Consider the following 14,848-nt stretch of genomic DNA (forward strand, 5'->3'; position numbering starts at 1 on the left):
CCATGTCTTGCTCATAAAAAAGACGCAGGAGTAGAAGTAAGTAAGAGAGTGGAATAGAGAGATATTGAATTCAATTGTGTTCCTAAGGTTGAAACCGATCCTAGAACGCACTCCATTTTCAAAAACAGCTTTATTGCTACTGATTCCAAACGGCTTTCATCTCTTCATACCATGCTAGCTTACCTAATCTATATAATCAACATTGGTAGCATTGCTAAACCAAGATACACTAGAAGGAGGAGACTCTCTCTCTCTCTCTCTCTCTCTCTCTCTCTCTCTCTCTCTCTCTCTACCACAATAGAAGTAGAGCACTCCTAAGTGTTTTGAACAAGGACTAGCATCTTATGAAAAACAATGTTTATGAGAAGCTCCCAAGCTTGGTATCAAAGAATGCTTTGTATAATCTTACATATATTTATGTTTGTTAGAATCTTCAAGAGGTTGTGCAATGCATTACTTTTAGAAATGCAATAGAATATACATGCAGAAATAGAGTATTGATAGTGTTTCACGTGGAAGAGAAGATATCCCTACAAGAATAGAAGTGATATTCCTTTGGCCGCAGCAACGCGCGGGTCACATACTAGTACATAATGAGTCATGACCAATCTATTGCTTATGTTTGTGTTCCTCTTGGGTCAAAAAGTCAGGTTCGCAACTTCGCATCAAGTGAGTTTGACGATTGAAGCAGAACCGTCAGTCTACCCTATATTATTTATGTTATATGGAGATGAAAAATATTACATATAAAGAAATTGCCTAGAAACACAACCCCCCTAAAGCGCCATCTTTTTTGGGTCTTTGTTGCATCACCTTTTAATCATTGATGCTCTTGTTGTTAAGTTTTTTTTTTTTTTTTTAATGGGGCAAAGTTCACAAGTTGTGAGTGGACTATACAAGAAAGAAGAGTGTTGTTTTGTAAATTCTATGTTGGGCATATCCTACAACAATGCACTCAAACACATGACATTCTTTATCGATATATGCCAGACAAAGCAATGCACAACACAAGGTTTTTTTCCAGAGAGCCCTAGCCAACAATTTCATCATTTGCCCATGTTGAGTTAGGTCTTCAAGAGAGCTCGATGGAGCAAGCTTTATTTTTTTTGGTGGGGGGGAGGGGGGGCTCTCTCTCTCTCTCTCTCTCTCTCTCTCTCTCTCTCTCTCTCTCTCTCTCTCTCTCTCTCTCTCTCTCTCTCTACCTCCCCTTCCTCCTCTCACCACCTATGTGCTTCCTCCTCCTCCTACATCCTTTCTCTCCTTAACTTCTCTCCATCTCCTCCTCTAGCCGCCCTCCCTACCTCCATCTCCTCCTCCAATAACCGCCCTCCCTTTCTCAAGATCCTCCACTTTTCCCACTCCCTTCTTTCTCTCTCTTTTCTTGTCACTCTATAACCCATGTCCCTTTCTCCCCTTGTCGGCTAGATCTCTTAAGGTCTCTTGGGATAGTTTCCTACGACGTTAAAACTCTCTCTCTCTCTCTCTCTCTCTCTCTCTCTCTCTCCACCCTAACCTTCCCTTCCCTCCTGTCTGCGAGGGAAGGGAAGGTTAGGGTGGAGAGAGAGAGAGAGAGAGAGAGAGAGAGAGAGAGAGAGAGAGAGGGAGAGGGGGGAGCTAAATTTTGTTTTAGATACCGCTAGTGCCTCTTTTCTTTGCAAAAGACGGAGATAGTGTTGGGGTATAAAGCCCAATGTGGTCGCCCAGGTAAGTGGGCGGGCCGCCAGGTATGTACACATATTCTTTTGTTAAAACCTAATAAGAACTCACTATGCTCTACACATTACAGTAAGTTCACCATATCGTCGTGCTCTTCTTCCGCTCGTACTCCTTCAACTGGTATCAGAGCTCAGATCGAGGCTCGGGGCAGCATTTGCAAGTAGCCAGAGTCACCTGCTCAGATTGGAGTGAGATTTGACACGCGAAGACACGGCCCCAAATCCTGTGGAGGAGTCCCAAGGGCTTGGTGTTCTCAGAATTTCATTCTGAGGTCATTTTGACCACCGTTCGGCTTCGACAAAGTTCTGCGCAGGCCATTTTTTACTACGTGGTCTCGGCGGGTGCAGATCCGACTCTGCAAATTTGGGGTTTCGGCCTACGACTGCAAGTGCTGAGGATATCTGCACTTCCAAAGTGCTGATTTGTGGCTGTCTACACAACAAAGGACGGCTCACAGTTCTTGGAGGCGTGTCACATACGACACGGGCGCACCTACACACAGACTGTAGGTGACATCCACTAGTTCATCAGGTAGCTTGTGTTTGCTGCTTGATATTCCAGATTTCATCCTGACATTGCAGGTACTTCCACATGGGATGTACTGTCACAGATGATGTATGTCTGTTGAGGGTTTGCTGGCTGTGAGTCACGTAGCAAACAACCGCCGCAACGGGTACAACATACAGTGGGAAATTTGTTGATGTATGACTTTGTGGGAAGTCTATGTACTGTCAGATTTACTGTAGCCTTTGTTGAGGGTCGAGTGAGGTTTTATTGAGCTGGGGGATTCTCAAATTTTGAGATCCTTTCGGTGATACAGGTCTTGGAGCGATCCCTCGAGCACCCTTAGATAGGCAGCTAGGATGTATTGACTGTGAGTTAGACAGTTGGGATTGCATCTTTGCTTTACTGCCATTGAGGCATTGTCGCAGTCTATGCTTACACGACAGTGAGAGACAGTACAGGTGCAGGATAGGGTTTACCCACAGCTTACAATGTTAGAGAGACTGTGGTTTTTGGAGCTGTTTTTGGTCTGTTTTTTGAGTACACCAGAGCCATTTTACAAAGGAGACTTTGCCGAAATTTTTGCAGAATCTGAAGCTTTCTTGGTTCATTTGACAGGTTGATATTGGTTTAGAGGTCAGTTTACAGGGGAAACTCTGCCAAATTTTTCCCAGGAAAGTAAACTACTGTGAAGCGTAGCTATGGCTGGATCACAGGACACTGCTCTTTACAATATCAAGAAGCTGGATGGAACCAATTTCCCATTGTGGAAGAAGCAGATTTGGCACGTGTTGGTACAAAAGAAGCAGATAAAACCTATAAAGCTCAAGGGGATAAAACAAGAAGATATGGACGAAGATGAATTGAGCGAAATAGATGAATTGGCACTTTCTACCATTATGCTGACTTTGGCAGAAAGCGTTTACTTCAATGTAGCAGACGAGATGTCGGCTTATGAAGCATGGACAAAGTTGAGTGATCTTTATGAGAAGCAGAGTGCAGCTTCACAGGTATACTGGCTTAAGGAGCTTGTTGACTTGAAGATTAAAGAAGGGACACCTATGTCCAATCATCTGAATGAATTCAACACCATCTACATTCAGTTGTCAGCTCAAGGTGTCAAGTTTGATGAACCTGTTAGAGCTATGTTCCTGTTGATCACATTGCCAGAAAGTTGGGACACTTTTCGCACAGCTTTGAGTAATTCTGCACCTCCAGATGGTTTGACCATAGCAGGTGTAGAAGGCAGTCTGCTTACTGAAGAAACCAACAGAAAGACAATCGACAAAGGCAAAGGAACAACCTTAGTTGTCAGGGGAAGGACCAAAGAAAAGGACAAGGTGGAAAGAGGAATCAGTTTCATAGCAAGTCCCGCAGTGCTAAAGGCAAGAGTGACATAGAATGCTACCATTGTGGCAAGAAGGGTCACATGAAAAGAGACTGCAGAGAATGGAAAGCAGAAAAAGGCAAAGAGAAAGCTGAAGACCATGGTGAGAAGAACAAGTCCTCACTGAAGATTCAAGAAATAAATGTGACAAACATTGTTGCAGAGGATGACAGTCTAGTGTCAGGAGACATCTACTTCTTGAAGAATACAATGGACTCAACTCTTCTTACAGCATCTGATGGAAATGCACTGAGTGACTGGATTATAGACTAAGGGGCATCACTTCATGTGTCTCCAAACAAGGAGTGGTTTACCTCTTATGTGACCACTAAAGATCATGTTCAGCTAGGCAATGGGTAGACATGTGAGATCTTAGGTGTTGGAGATGTTCAATTGAAGTTTCAGAATGGCTCTTTTTTCACGTTGAAGAATGTGAGACATGTTCCCGCAATTACAAAGAGCTTGATCAACACAGGTTTACTTGATGATGCTGGCTACGTCACCACTTTTGGACAGAACATGTGGAAGATATCCAAGGGTTCTATGACAGTAGCACATGGAGTAAAGTCTGGAGTACTTTACATGATTTATGTATCAAATGTCTCTAAAAATGTAATCAATGTAACCGAGCAGCCGAACGTTTCTTTGTGGCATAGCCGGTTAGGACATATGTCCAAGAAGGGAATGGAAATCTTGTCTCGTTCTAGTTATTTTCCTGGCTAGTCATTTAATGATTTTGAATTTTGTGAACATTGTCTGTATGGTAAGCAAACAGAGCAGCCACATAAGCATAGAAGCAGTAGAAGAGATACACAGTTGGCACTTGTTCATAGTGATTTGTGTGGACCTATGCCTAACCTATCTCTAGGGGCAGCTTCTTACTTTATGACATTTATAGATGATTACTCGAGGAAAGTATGGGTTTACTTTCTCAAGCAAAAGGATGAAGCGTTTAGTGTTTTCAAAACGTTTGTGACACTTGTGGAGAATCAGAGTGGCAAGAAGCTTAAATGCTTACGCACCGACAATGGTGGAGAGTATGTTTCAAAGGCCTTTCAGGACTTTTGTGAGTCAAAAGGTATAAAACGTGAACTTACTGCTCCTTACAATCCTCCTCAAAATGGTGTTGCTAAGAGGATGAATAGGACCATACAAGAGAATTCAGAAGTATGTTGTCTAATGCACACTTGCCAAATGGGTTTTGGGCTAAAGCTGTATCAACAGTTGTTCATCTTATAAATAGATCTCCTAACAAGGTTTTGCAGAAGCTTTCAGTGGCAGAGATGGTATGGTCAGGCAAAATGCCCTCATACAAGCATCTCAGAGTCTTTGGCTGTGAGGCATATACTCATGTTCCAAAGGAATTTAGGAACAAACTTGAGTCAAAGAGTAGAAAGTGCATCTTTCTAGGCTATGGTAATTCTGGTGAGATGGGGTACAGACTTTGGGATCCCGAATCCAGAAAGGTTATCCGCAGCAATGATGTTCACTTTAATGAAGCCAAATATCATTCTAAACCAGAGAGGGTTGAGGAGATTAGAAGAGTTGTCTTCCAAGAAGATGAACCTGCACGTGCAAGACAAAATGTCAGGGCTCAACAGGAGCAAGCATAGGATAGAGTGGAACCACAGGTTGTGGCTGAGCATGAGCCACCTATTTTACATAAATCAGGACGAATCTCACGACCTCTTGATCGGTTTGTTCCATCTATGAACTATGTCATGTTGACTGATTGCAATGAGCCTTCATGTTACAAGGAAGCATGGCAAATGAAGGACTCCGGGAATTGGCAATTGGCCATGCAGTCAGAGATGACAGCTCTGCATAAAAACTAGACATGGAAGCTAGTTAAATTACCACCGGCAAAAAGGCTCTACCTTGTAAATGGGTTTACAGGTATAAGATCACTGCTCATGATAGTCAGCCAAAGTACAAAGCAAGGCTTGTTGCCAAGAGCTTTAAGCAAGAACAAGGTATCGACTTTGATGAAGTCTTCTCTCCGGTGGTCAAGATGACTACATTGAGATGCTTTCTTGCATTGGTTGCCATATTAGATTTGGTGTTACACCAAATGGATGTCAAGATAATGTTCTTGCATGGTGATTTAGATGTGGAAATCTACATGCAGCAGCCAGAAGGGTTTGTTGAGAAAGGAAAGGAAGATTTAGTATGCCAGTTGTTAAAGAGTCTTTATGGTTTAAAACAATCACCGAGGGCATGGTACCATAAGTTCCACAAGTTTATGCTTTCTCAAGGCTACAAACGTAGTGAGTTTGATCACTGTCTATATACAAAGAAAGCTAAGGATGGCAGTTGGCTGATCCTTATTTTGTATGTGGATGACATGTTGATTGTTGGCAAACACTTGGAAGAAATTTCAGCTTTGAAGTCAAAGATGGCAAAATCGTTTGACATGAAAGACATGTGTGAGGCAAGTCATATACTTGGTATGCGCATTGAGAGAGACACAACAAAGAAGTTGATTTGGTTATCTCAAACAGAGTATATTGACAAGGTTTTGCAACGTTTCAATATGGAGAAGGGAAAGGCATTGAGTGTTCCATTGCCACCATATGTGAAACTTAGCAAACAAGATTGTCCCGTGTCTGAGGAAGAACAGGCTGAAATGGATAAGATTCCATATGCGTCTGCAGTGGGTAGTTTGATGTATGCAATGATTGCTACTCGCCCAGACATTGCATTTGCAGTGGGAGTAGTAAGTCGATACATGTCAAACCTAGGCAACATTGGGAGGCAGTGAAAGGAATATTGAGATACCTGAAAGCTACAAAGAGTATGCGTATATGCTATGGGAGTCAGGAGCTAAGTGTAAAGGGTTTTACAAACTCAGATTATGCAGGTGACTTAGACAACCGAAGGTCTACATCAGGGTATGTCTTTACATTGGCTGGTGGAGCAGTATCATGGCGTTCTAGATTACAAGATTGTGTTACTCAGTCTACTACAGAGGCTGAATATGTTGCAGCATCAGAGGCATGCAAAGAATCAATTTGGCTTAATCGACTAGTAACAGATTTGGGAATCAAAGAAGAGATGCCTATGTTATATTGTGATAGTCAAAGTGCTATACAATTGGCTATCAATCTAGTTTATCACTCAAAGACAAAGCATGTGGATGTGAAGTATCATTTCATCAGGGAAATGCTCGAGGATAAGTAACTTCAGCTTGTCAAAGTTCACACCACAGAAAATCTTGTTGATCTACTTACAAAAGGACTTCCCTTAGAGAGCTTTGCGCATTTTCGCAAGCAGTTAGGTGTAGGGTAGTACATCAGTTCTCTACATCTCTTGTATATTAGCTTGTATAGTAGCTTCTCTCATACTTAAAGTACCACATTGGACTTTTAAGTGGGAGGTTGTTGGGGTATAAAGCCCAATGTGGTCGCCCAGGTAAGTGGGCGGCCGCCAAGTATGTACACATATTCTTTTGTTAAAACCTAATAAGAACTCACTATGCTCTACACATTACAGTAGAGCGAGTTCACCATATCGTCGTGCTCTTCTTCTCGCACTCTCTCTCGCGTAGTACTTCCGCTCGTACTCCTTCATATAGAGAGGGAGAGATATAGAAGGAGAGAAAGAGAGAGCAAGGGGGGGGGGGAGAGAGAGAGAGAGAGAGAGAGAGAGAGAGAGAGAGAGAGAGAGAGAGAGAGAGAGAGAGGGGTGGGGGGTTGGGGATCAGAAGGGAGAGAGAGATAGAGGGAAGAGTGGTGGCAGGGGAGAGAGAGAAGAGGAGGCATGGAGAAATGAAATGTTATATTAACGTCTTCAAGAGGCCAAAATGACCTATGAGGCCAAAATGACCTATGAGACTAAAAAGTTACAATTGGTGAATTTGATACCATGTATGAGTACGGAAATTACAAAGTTACAAATTACACCAAAGTGTCAAAAAGCCAAATCTTTGTTTGTGGTTCCTGAAACTGAACCTGCAAACACATCCTCTCCAGTCCGCCCAAAGCTGCATATGCTCTTGTCAATCTAGTCTTTGATGCTCTCCTTAGTGAAAACACAGGTGCACCGAAGACTACTCCAAGATAAGTATATGCATCTGTGTACTCCACAGTCTCCTAGCCATACATAAATGTGAGTGCAAACCTCTTGACCCACTCTGGTGTGGTGTTAAACACCATAACCTTGGTTTTCCCCAGATTACAGACAATCCACTATCACGAGAAAATGTATGCGGAGCATCCAAATGACGTTGCATCCTCTCTAGAGAGTCAAAAATCAGCACAATATCATCAGCGTATAGCAACAACGGAATCCATGTCCATGTTGGTTGTGCCTCCCTGACGCTCTACATAGTCCGAAAACTCATCCACATACATCCCAAGTCGGGGATACGGGGCATCCTTGCTTTACTCCAATGGTGGAGTGGATCATGTTAGACATTCCCTCAGTGGTGCGTACCCGCCCCATCACTATCCTATATAGAGCCAGAATACCCCATATCAGCTATGTAGGCACACCCATGTCCTGTAGTCTGTGTATAAGTCTGGATCTTGGCAGTGTGTCAAAAGCTTTGTGAAAATCCACAAGCTAGAATAGATCCTCTTGCCATGGTGTTTACCCTCCTCAATAATAGCTTTGAGTGTCAGAATCTGGTAAAGAGTGGAAAAACCTCTCCTGAAACCTGCTTGCCGTGGTGCTCTTATGCTCTCTCGTTCTGCCCATCTACATAGCTCCTTCTCAAGAACGGATGCATACAACCTAGCTAATGTGTGGCCAACCATGCTGGTGCGATAATTCACGGGAATCATGGGATCTTCCGACTTGAAAATAGGCAAAATTGTAGACAAACTCCAAGTCTCCGGGAAGCCTTCATACATGGCTCGATTAGTCATCATAGTCAAGAGCTCTGCAAGCATATCTCTGGTATGGATGAAGTGTTCTGCTACCAGACCATCATGATCATGTGCCCTCCTTGTCTTCATCATGTCAATGTCTTTCCTTACCCTCTCCGCAATAAACAAAGAACATGTCTTCGGCACGTCTCTAGTGGGTCCGGCAGAGGCGGTTGCCCTGATGCTGTGTAGAGAGATGTGGCATATTCCCCCCATGTCTCAGTGGAGGTGACCGCTGGTGGTGGTGAATGCTTGTGGAATAGCCTCCATGCTTCGCCTGAGTCCCGTTGACTTATAAATAGCTGATATAGATCCCGCTCTAGCTGAGATAGATGGGCCCTTTGTTTTCATCGCACTAGGCGGCGAAAGATAATCCCTGACTGTCTATGTGTGGTAATACCCATGAGCAGTTCCCTCTGTAATTTGATCCTCATCTCTTTGCACTCCTCATCATACCAACTGTTCTGGGGCATGCTCCCAAATCGCCTCGTGTGGGCTGGTTGTGGGGGTATGCCTCTGATGTTGCATCATGGAGCGTCTCCGTCAGTATATCTGAGTGAGTTCATCTAGTGGCCGTCCCGGCTTCTGGGTGCATAGCTGCCTGTATATCTCATCCATATACATAGAATCCATCTCCCTCATGAAGGTATACCAAGTGTGTGTGGGGACCTCTCCTAATGGAGTTGTGCTGAATTGAAAGGTCAGAGTGAAAGACACGAACACGATAGCATGATCAACTGCTACTCCAATTGGCCTAGTGCCCACCATGAAATCCTGAAAGAATGGAATGAGACCTGGCGGTAGGGCCATAACATAATCCAATGTATGCTTAGTTGCTTCTCCACATGAACGGTCAATACATAAGGTGCGATGGTCGGATTCCGGGGTCCATTGACCAAACATAAAACTCTTTATGCGATACATGATGGCTTCAGAGAGTAGCATATAGTCAATCACACTATCCCCATTATTTCTCCTACATGTAAATCCATTGGTTCCACTCCACAAAGATACACCATTGGCAATGAGCATACTGATGCTATTACACATGTGTAAAAGTAACTTTCCATAGTGATCCGGCTCTTTCTCATGCATTGAAGTACGATCATACAAGTGAACTTCCTCCAACTCCCTTGAAATGTATGGCATATCAAATTGTTGAGTATCATGTTGCAATGTTTTTGTGCGAGCATTCATATCCCCAAATACAATAACATCACCTTCACCTTTGAAATAAGCAATGTCCTCTTCCAAATTAGAAAATGGTTGATCTCTATCCATGCAAGCATAAAAGGGAGAATCATGATGAGGAATGTAGTAATCGGCTACAAAAATGGGTGCTCTTTTTGGTGTCATAATTTTCAGCCATACATAACGTTTGTACTTGTCATCTTTCACAATTGATACAAAATCTTCCAATCCTTTCTTAACCATACATGCTAACCCTTCTTGTCCTCTTCGTTGCTTGAAATTCTTTGACCACATCAATGAATGTACATTGTAATCCTCCAAGCCGTTAATCCTTTGTGTATCATGCTCCCAAGTTTCAACAAGAAGTACAACATCGGCTTTGCTTGTTAGTTCATCAATACCAACCCCCGCATTTCATGGGTATCCATTACAATTCCAAAAGCATATTTTCAATTGTAACTCAGTCTCATAGGTCACGCATCCCTATTTGCTTGAGAGACTTGCCTCCTCCTTGGGCACATTTTCTTCATGAGAGATCTCCTTGTTTTTATTATTCTTTTCCTCATATGCCTTGCGACGCATATTTTGTTGCTTAATAGTGCGATCTTCACATACAAAACATTTTGTATCCCTCAAATAGATCCAACTATTATCAAGGATAATCTTTCGCTTGGTCTCATCCAGCATGGTGCATACAATTGGCCGTTCTCCCGAGCGAGGAGCTCCTTGCTTCCCCACTCTATGTGCTCCATAGACCATAACTCCAGACATGCCAAAGTGGGTTTTCAAGAAATCTTCAATAACAATGGCAAGAGAAGGAGGTGTTTCTAACTTCTCTTCGAGAATTCCACGAATAACAATGTTCTTGGAACGTCTCTCCCGTTCCTTCAACTCCTCCACATCCACATTCCCAACATTCTTTGTTTGAACCATAGCTTGCATGAGTGAGGAATTAGAAACCACATTGCTACCACATACATCAAGCCAAGACTTGTTTGTGCATACATTTTTCATGTCGCATACATCCCGGCTCATAGTGTCAAATTTCTCCTCTTTCAATACATGGTCATGCTCTACTTTGCTCATCCGCTCCTTCAAAGCATTCAAGTCCACAAGAGAGCGTTTACATTCCTTGACTTTCTCTTCAAGTTGCATCAAACGTGTTGTTTGCATCTCAAGTGTCCTCTTGAGATTCTCATTCTCAACCACAAGTACCCTTAGTGTGCCATTCTCCATTGCAAGTGCTCGTAAGTCTTCGCCTTGTTTGTTTACAGTCACTTGCAATGATACCAAGTACGCCATGATCATGGTTTCCGATGTCGTTGGTTTGGTGGTTGTGTTGCTATCTCCACACTTAGGAGATTTTGGATCATTTTCCACAATGGTTGTGGACCTTGTTGAAGAAGAAGAACCCTTGCGAGTGCCGGAAGACATTGTATGTAAAATAGGAGATGAGAATCAATTTTGTTGAACCTGTTCACTTCGGAAATGCTGCTACAAAAATGCCTTCCATAACTCTGAAAATTTCTGTCTTTACCTCAATGCGTAGAGGACTTCGTGCTCTTCGATTGAGGCTATAGATCACCCAAATCGGAGTTCGAATGAAGAAGTTATGATCAAAAGAGTGGACTGCTGTCTACTAGGTCAAAAAACGGCATTAAGAGAGAGAGAGAGAGAGAGAGAGAGAGAGAGAGAGAGTTCTATTATCATCCTCGGAGGTCAAATATGACCTATGGGACCAAATGAACATGTCACATGGTGTGAGTGGAGGTCATAAGTGACTCTCGATGCTCAAAAATGGCTGAAATGAGCATCACAATAGAGAGTCCACATCGTGGGTGGGAGAGGAAGGTATGTAGGGAGAGCTCATGGATGAATATATAGAGAAAAGAGGACCTAATGTGGTCAAAAGTTGAGCACTCAAGTAGTGTGTGGTACTCACTCTCTCGCACTTGGCATAAGGTGCAAAGTTGATGAGACTCCACTATCCCAACGTCCTGTCTCGCAGTGTAGAGAATGGGAGCTAAGACAAATGGAGGCAATGGTGCGGATTGCACTCAATGGGATGGGCTCAAGGATGTAGGGATGGGTTCGGTTACCGCGTTCGGAGAAGGAGAGAGATTTGTAGTTTGGGGAAATATGTGTGGTGTAATGGCTGAAGCGAGAACCTCCGGATTTCTCCCAAGCCATGATACATTTGTGTTGTAAGAAGGACTCATTAACTTGGAGTTGATCGACGCATCCTTGACCAAGTGACATGCATCCCATCTTCCAAACCATTTCTTGATGTCAAGCATTCACCCCGAACTTAGTATTTTGCTCTTGCAAGTCTTTTTTACCTTTTGACTTGCTTCATATGCGATTCTAGAAAGTCGATACAAAGGGCTACGTTGTGTCTTAAGCATGTACTCCGCAACCCTTTGCATGCCCAAGACCTCAATGGGAAGCAATCTGGACTCAAGAAGTAAGAGCATGTAGGGTGTTTGTGTCTTGACATGGAGAAAGTTGGTGAGAAAACGCTTTTGGACATTCTCAAACTCTTTCCAAGTAGACTTCCAATGCTACCACCCCACACCTCCACTCCATAAAGAAGCATCAGTGTCACCAATGTGTCAAAGAGGTACCTTTTGAGAGCCCAACACTTGATCTCTCCAATATTGCACATATTCTCAAATGCATAATAAGCCCTCTTTGCGGTTTCCAAGCGACGCATTGCGCAATCCTTCCATTTATGATTGGATGGAACCTCAAGGCCAAGGTACTTTAAGCTATCTACCACTTCAAGTTGCTCATTTTTGTATACAATGCATGGATTTTTGTCATTGAGGGTCTTTACAAGCATAACCTTGGTTTTGGATCCATTCACGATCAGCCCGCTATGTAGGCAAAAGCGTTCCAAGACACTCATAAGCTTTTGCGCATCTTCTAAGGTATGTGCCCAGAGCACTACATCATCGCCATAAAGCAAAAGCATGATCACCCATTTCCGATCTTAACCTCTTCTATGCCTTCTTGTTGTATGAAATCATTAACCATGCATTCCAATTCATCAATGAGTAGCCCAAATAGGGTTGGGGAAAGTGGACATCCTTGTTTGACACCAATGGTGCTTGCAAAAAATCTTGAAATTCCATCTCCCATACATAGTCGACATATCACTTTTTGGTAGATGCAAAAGACTGCATGCATAAATTCTATCGGTACTTGAAGGCTTTGCATATGTCTCCAAAGATTTCCTCACGGTACCATGTCAAAAGCTTTCTTGAAATCCACAAAGCAACAATAAAACTTTTTTCCTTTCAATCGAGATGCTTCCATAAGAACTCGAAGAGTAACAAGGTGATCAATAGTGCTATGATGCTTTCAAAAACTTGCTTGGCCTAGTGCACGTTTGCTGTTCTTTTCAGTCCATTCACTTATCTTCATCTTCATGATACATCCAAATAACTTTGCCATCAAAGAACCAACCATTATAGTGCGATAGTTGTTCACATTGTTTATATCTCCTCCTTTGTGCAAAGGTTTGATCCAATTTTCACTCCAATCAAGAGGCATGCCATGCTGAAGTGCAAGGTTAAACATATCGCGTATCCAATATTGTGTTTTCTTGCTTGTCCATTTTAATCATTCCAGCCTTGACACCTTGAAGGTCCTCTGCCTTGTGAGTAGTAAGTTTTTCAAGCGTGCAACATACATCTTCAATGGTAAAGAAGGGAGGCATAAGCGGAAGGGAGCTACAACACTCCATCTATCAACATTGGGTTGCTCATAGAGGTTCTTGCAATGCGTATACATATCCTCAAGAGTCAAGTCACCAAATCTCTCAACACGCTTGTCTTTTAGATATTGCCAAAACTTGCCACATGCATGTGCTTTCTCTTGTGCTAAAAGAAGTTGTTTTTTGACTTCCCACCTTCTCTCCTTTTTTTGAACAAGTGCTTTGTATGTGTGTGAAAATTCCAAGTAAACTTCTTGTCTTTGCTTGCATCCAACCTTAGCAAGTGTTTTCGGGCTTGACTACATTCCATGTCAAACCATTTCTTCTTGGTACTACTACCCTTTTTAGACCTTTTGCAAGACATGCGTTTCACTAAAAAGCATTCCTTTGCACAAGAGCAAATTACTACTTTGAAAACTTTCCACTTGCATACTAATGTTGGGCTCTCTTGATGCTCTGTCATGCTTAACATTTGGTCCACCATATCAACATATATAGGTGCTCGATTGAAGTCTAGACATAGGTAAGAATGATTCACATCATTATTGGGGGCTACATGCTCGGGTCTTTTACCACACTTGAGATCAATACATAGCATCCTATGATCCGATTCCGGATTCCATTCACCAAGTGTAAAGCTTTGTATGCATTCTAGAGTGGCTTCTGAAAACAACATATAGTTAATCACGCTATCACCATTGTGTTTTCTACATGTAAAGTCATTGGTGCCTTGCCATAAAGATACACCATTTGCAATGCATTCCGGTACTATTGCACATATGTAAAAGTGACTTTCCATAGTGATCCAATTCTTTTGCATTATTAAAAATTCAATTATACATGTATGAGTCATCCATCTTCTTGAGACATGCGGCATGTCGACTAGTTGTGTGTCATGTTGTAACGTATTTGTGCAAGCATTCATGTCTCCAAAGACAATGACTTCAGCATGGTCCTTATAATGAGCAATGTCTTCCTCTAGTTCAACAAAAGGCTTATCTCTATCCATATCCAAGCGAGTATAAAAGTTGGAGTCATAGCGAGGAATGTAGCAACCAACCACAAACATGACTTGACCATTTGGTGGGCTGATTTTCAATCATAAGTAGCGTTTATACTTATCTTCTTTGACAATGGAAACATCTTTCAAACCCTTTTTGATCATACATGCTACTCCTTCTTGGCTTCTACGTTGCTTTGCATTTTTGGCCCACATCAAAGAATGCACATCATATTTGTCAAATCCAAGAATTCATTTCTCATCACGCTCCCATGTTTCAATAAGAAGTATCACACCGGAGTCATTGATAAGTTCATCAATGCCAATTCCCGCATTCCATGGATAGCCGTTACAATTCCAAAAGCTTATTTGCAAGCGTGAGTTGGTCTCATAGATCACGTGTCCCTATTCATTGGGTGCACTTGCATCCTTCTTAAGTGACTTTTCTTCTTGAGAGGACACCT

Source organism: Adiantum capillus-veneris, chromosome 29 (genome assembly GCF_014529385.1).
Source record: "Adiantum capillus-veneris isolate H3 chromosome 29, ASM1452938v2, whole genome shotgun sequence".
NCBI classification, from domain to species: Eukaryota; Viridiplantae; Streptophyta; class Polypodiopsida; order Polypodiales; family Pteridaceae; genus Adiantum; species Adiantum capillus-veneris.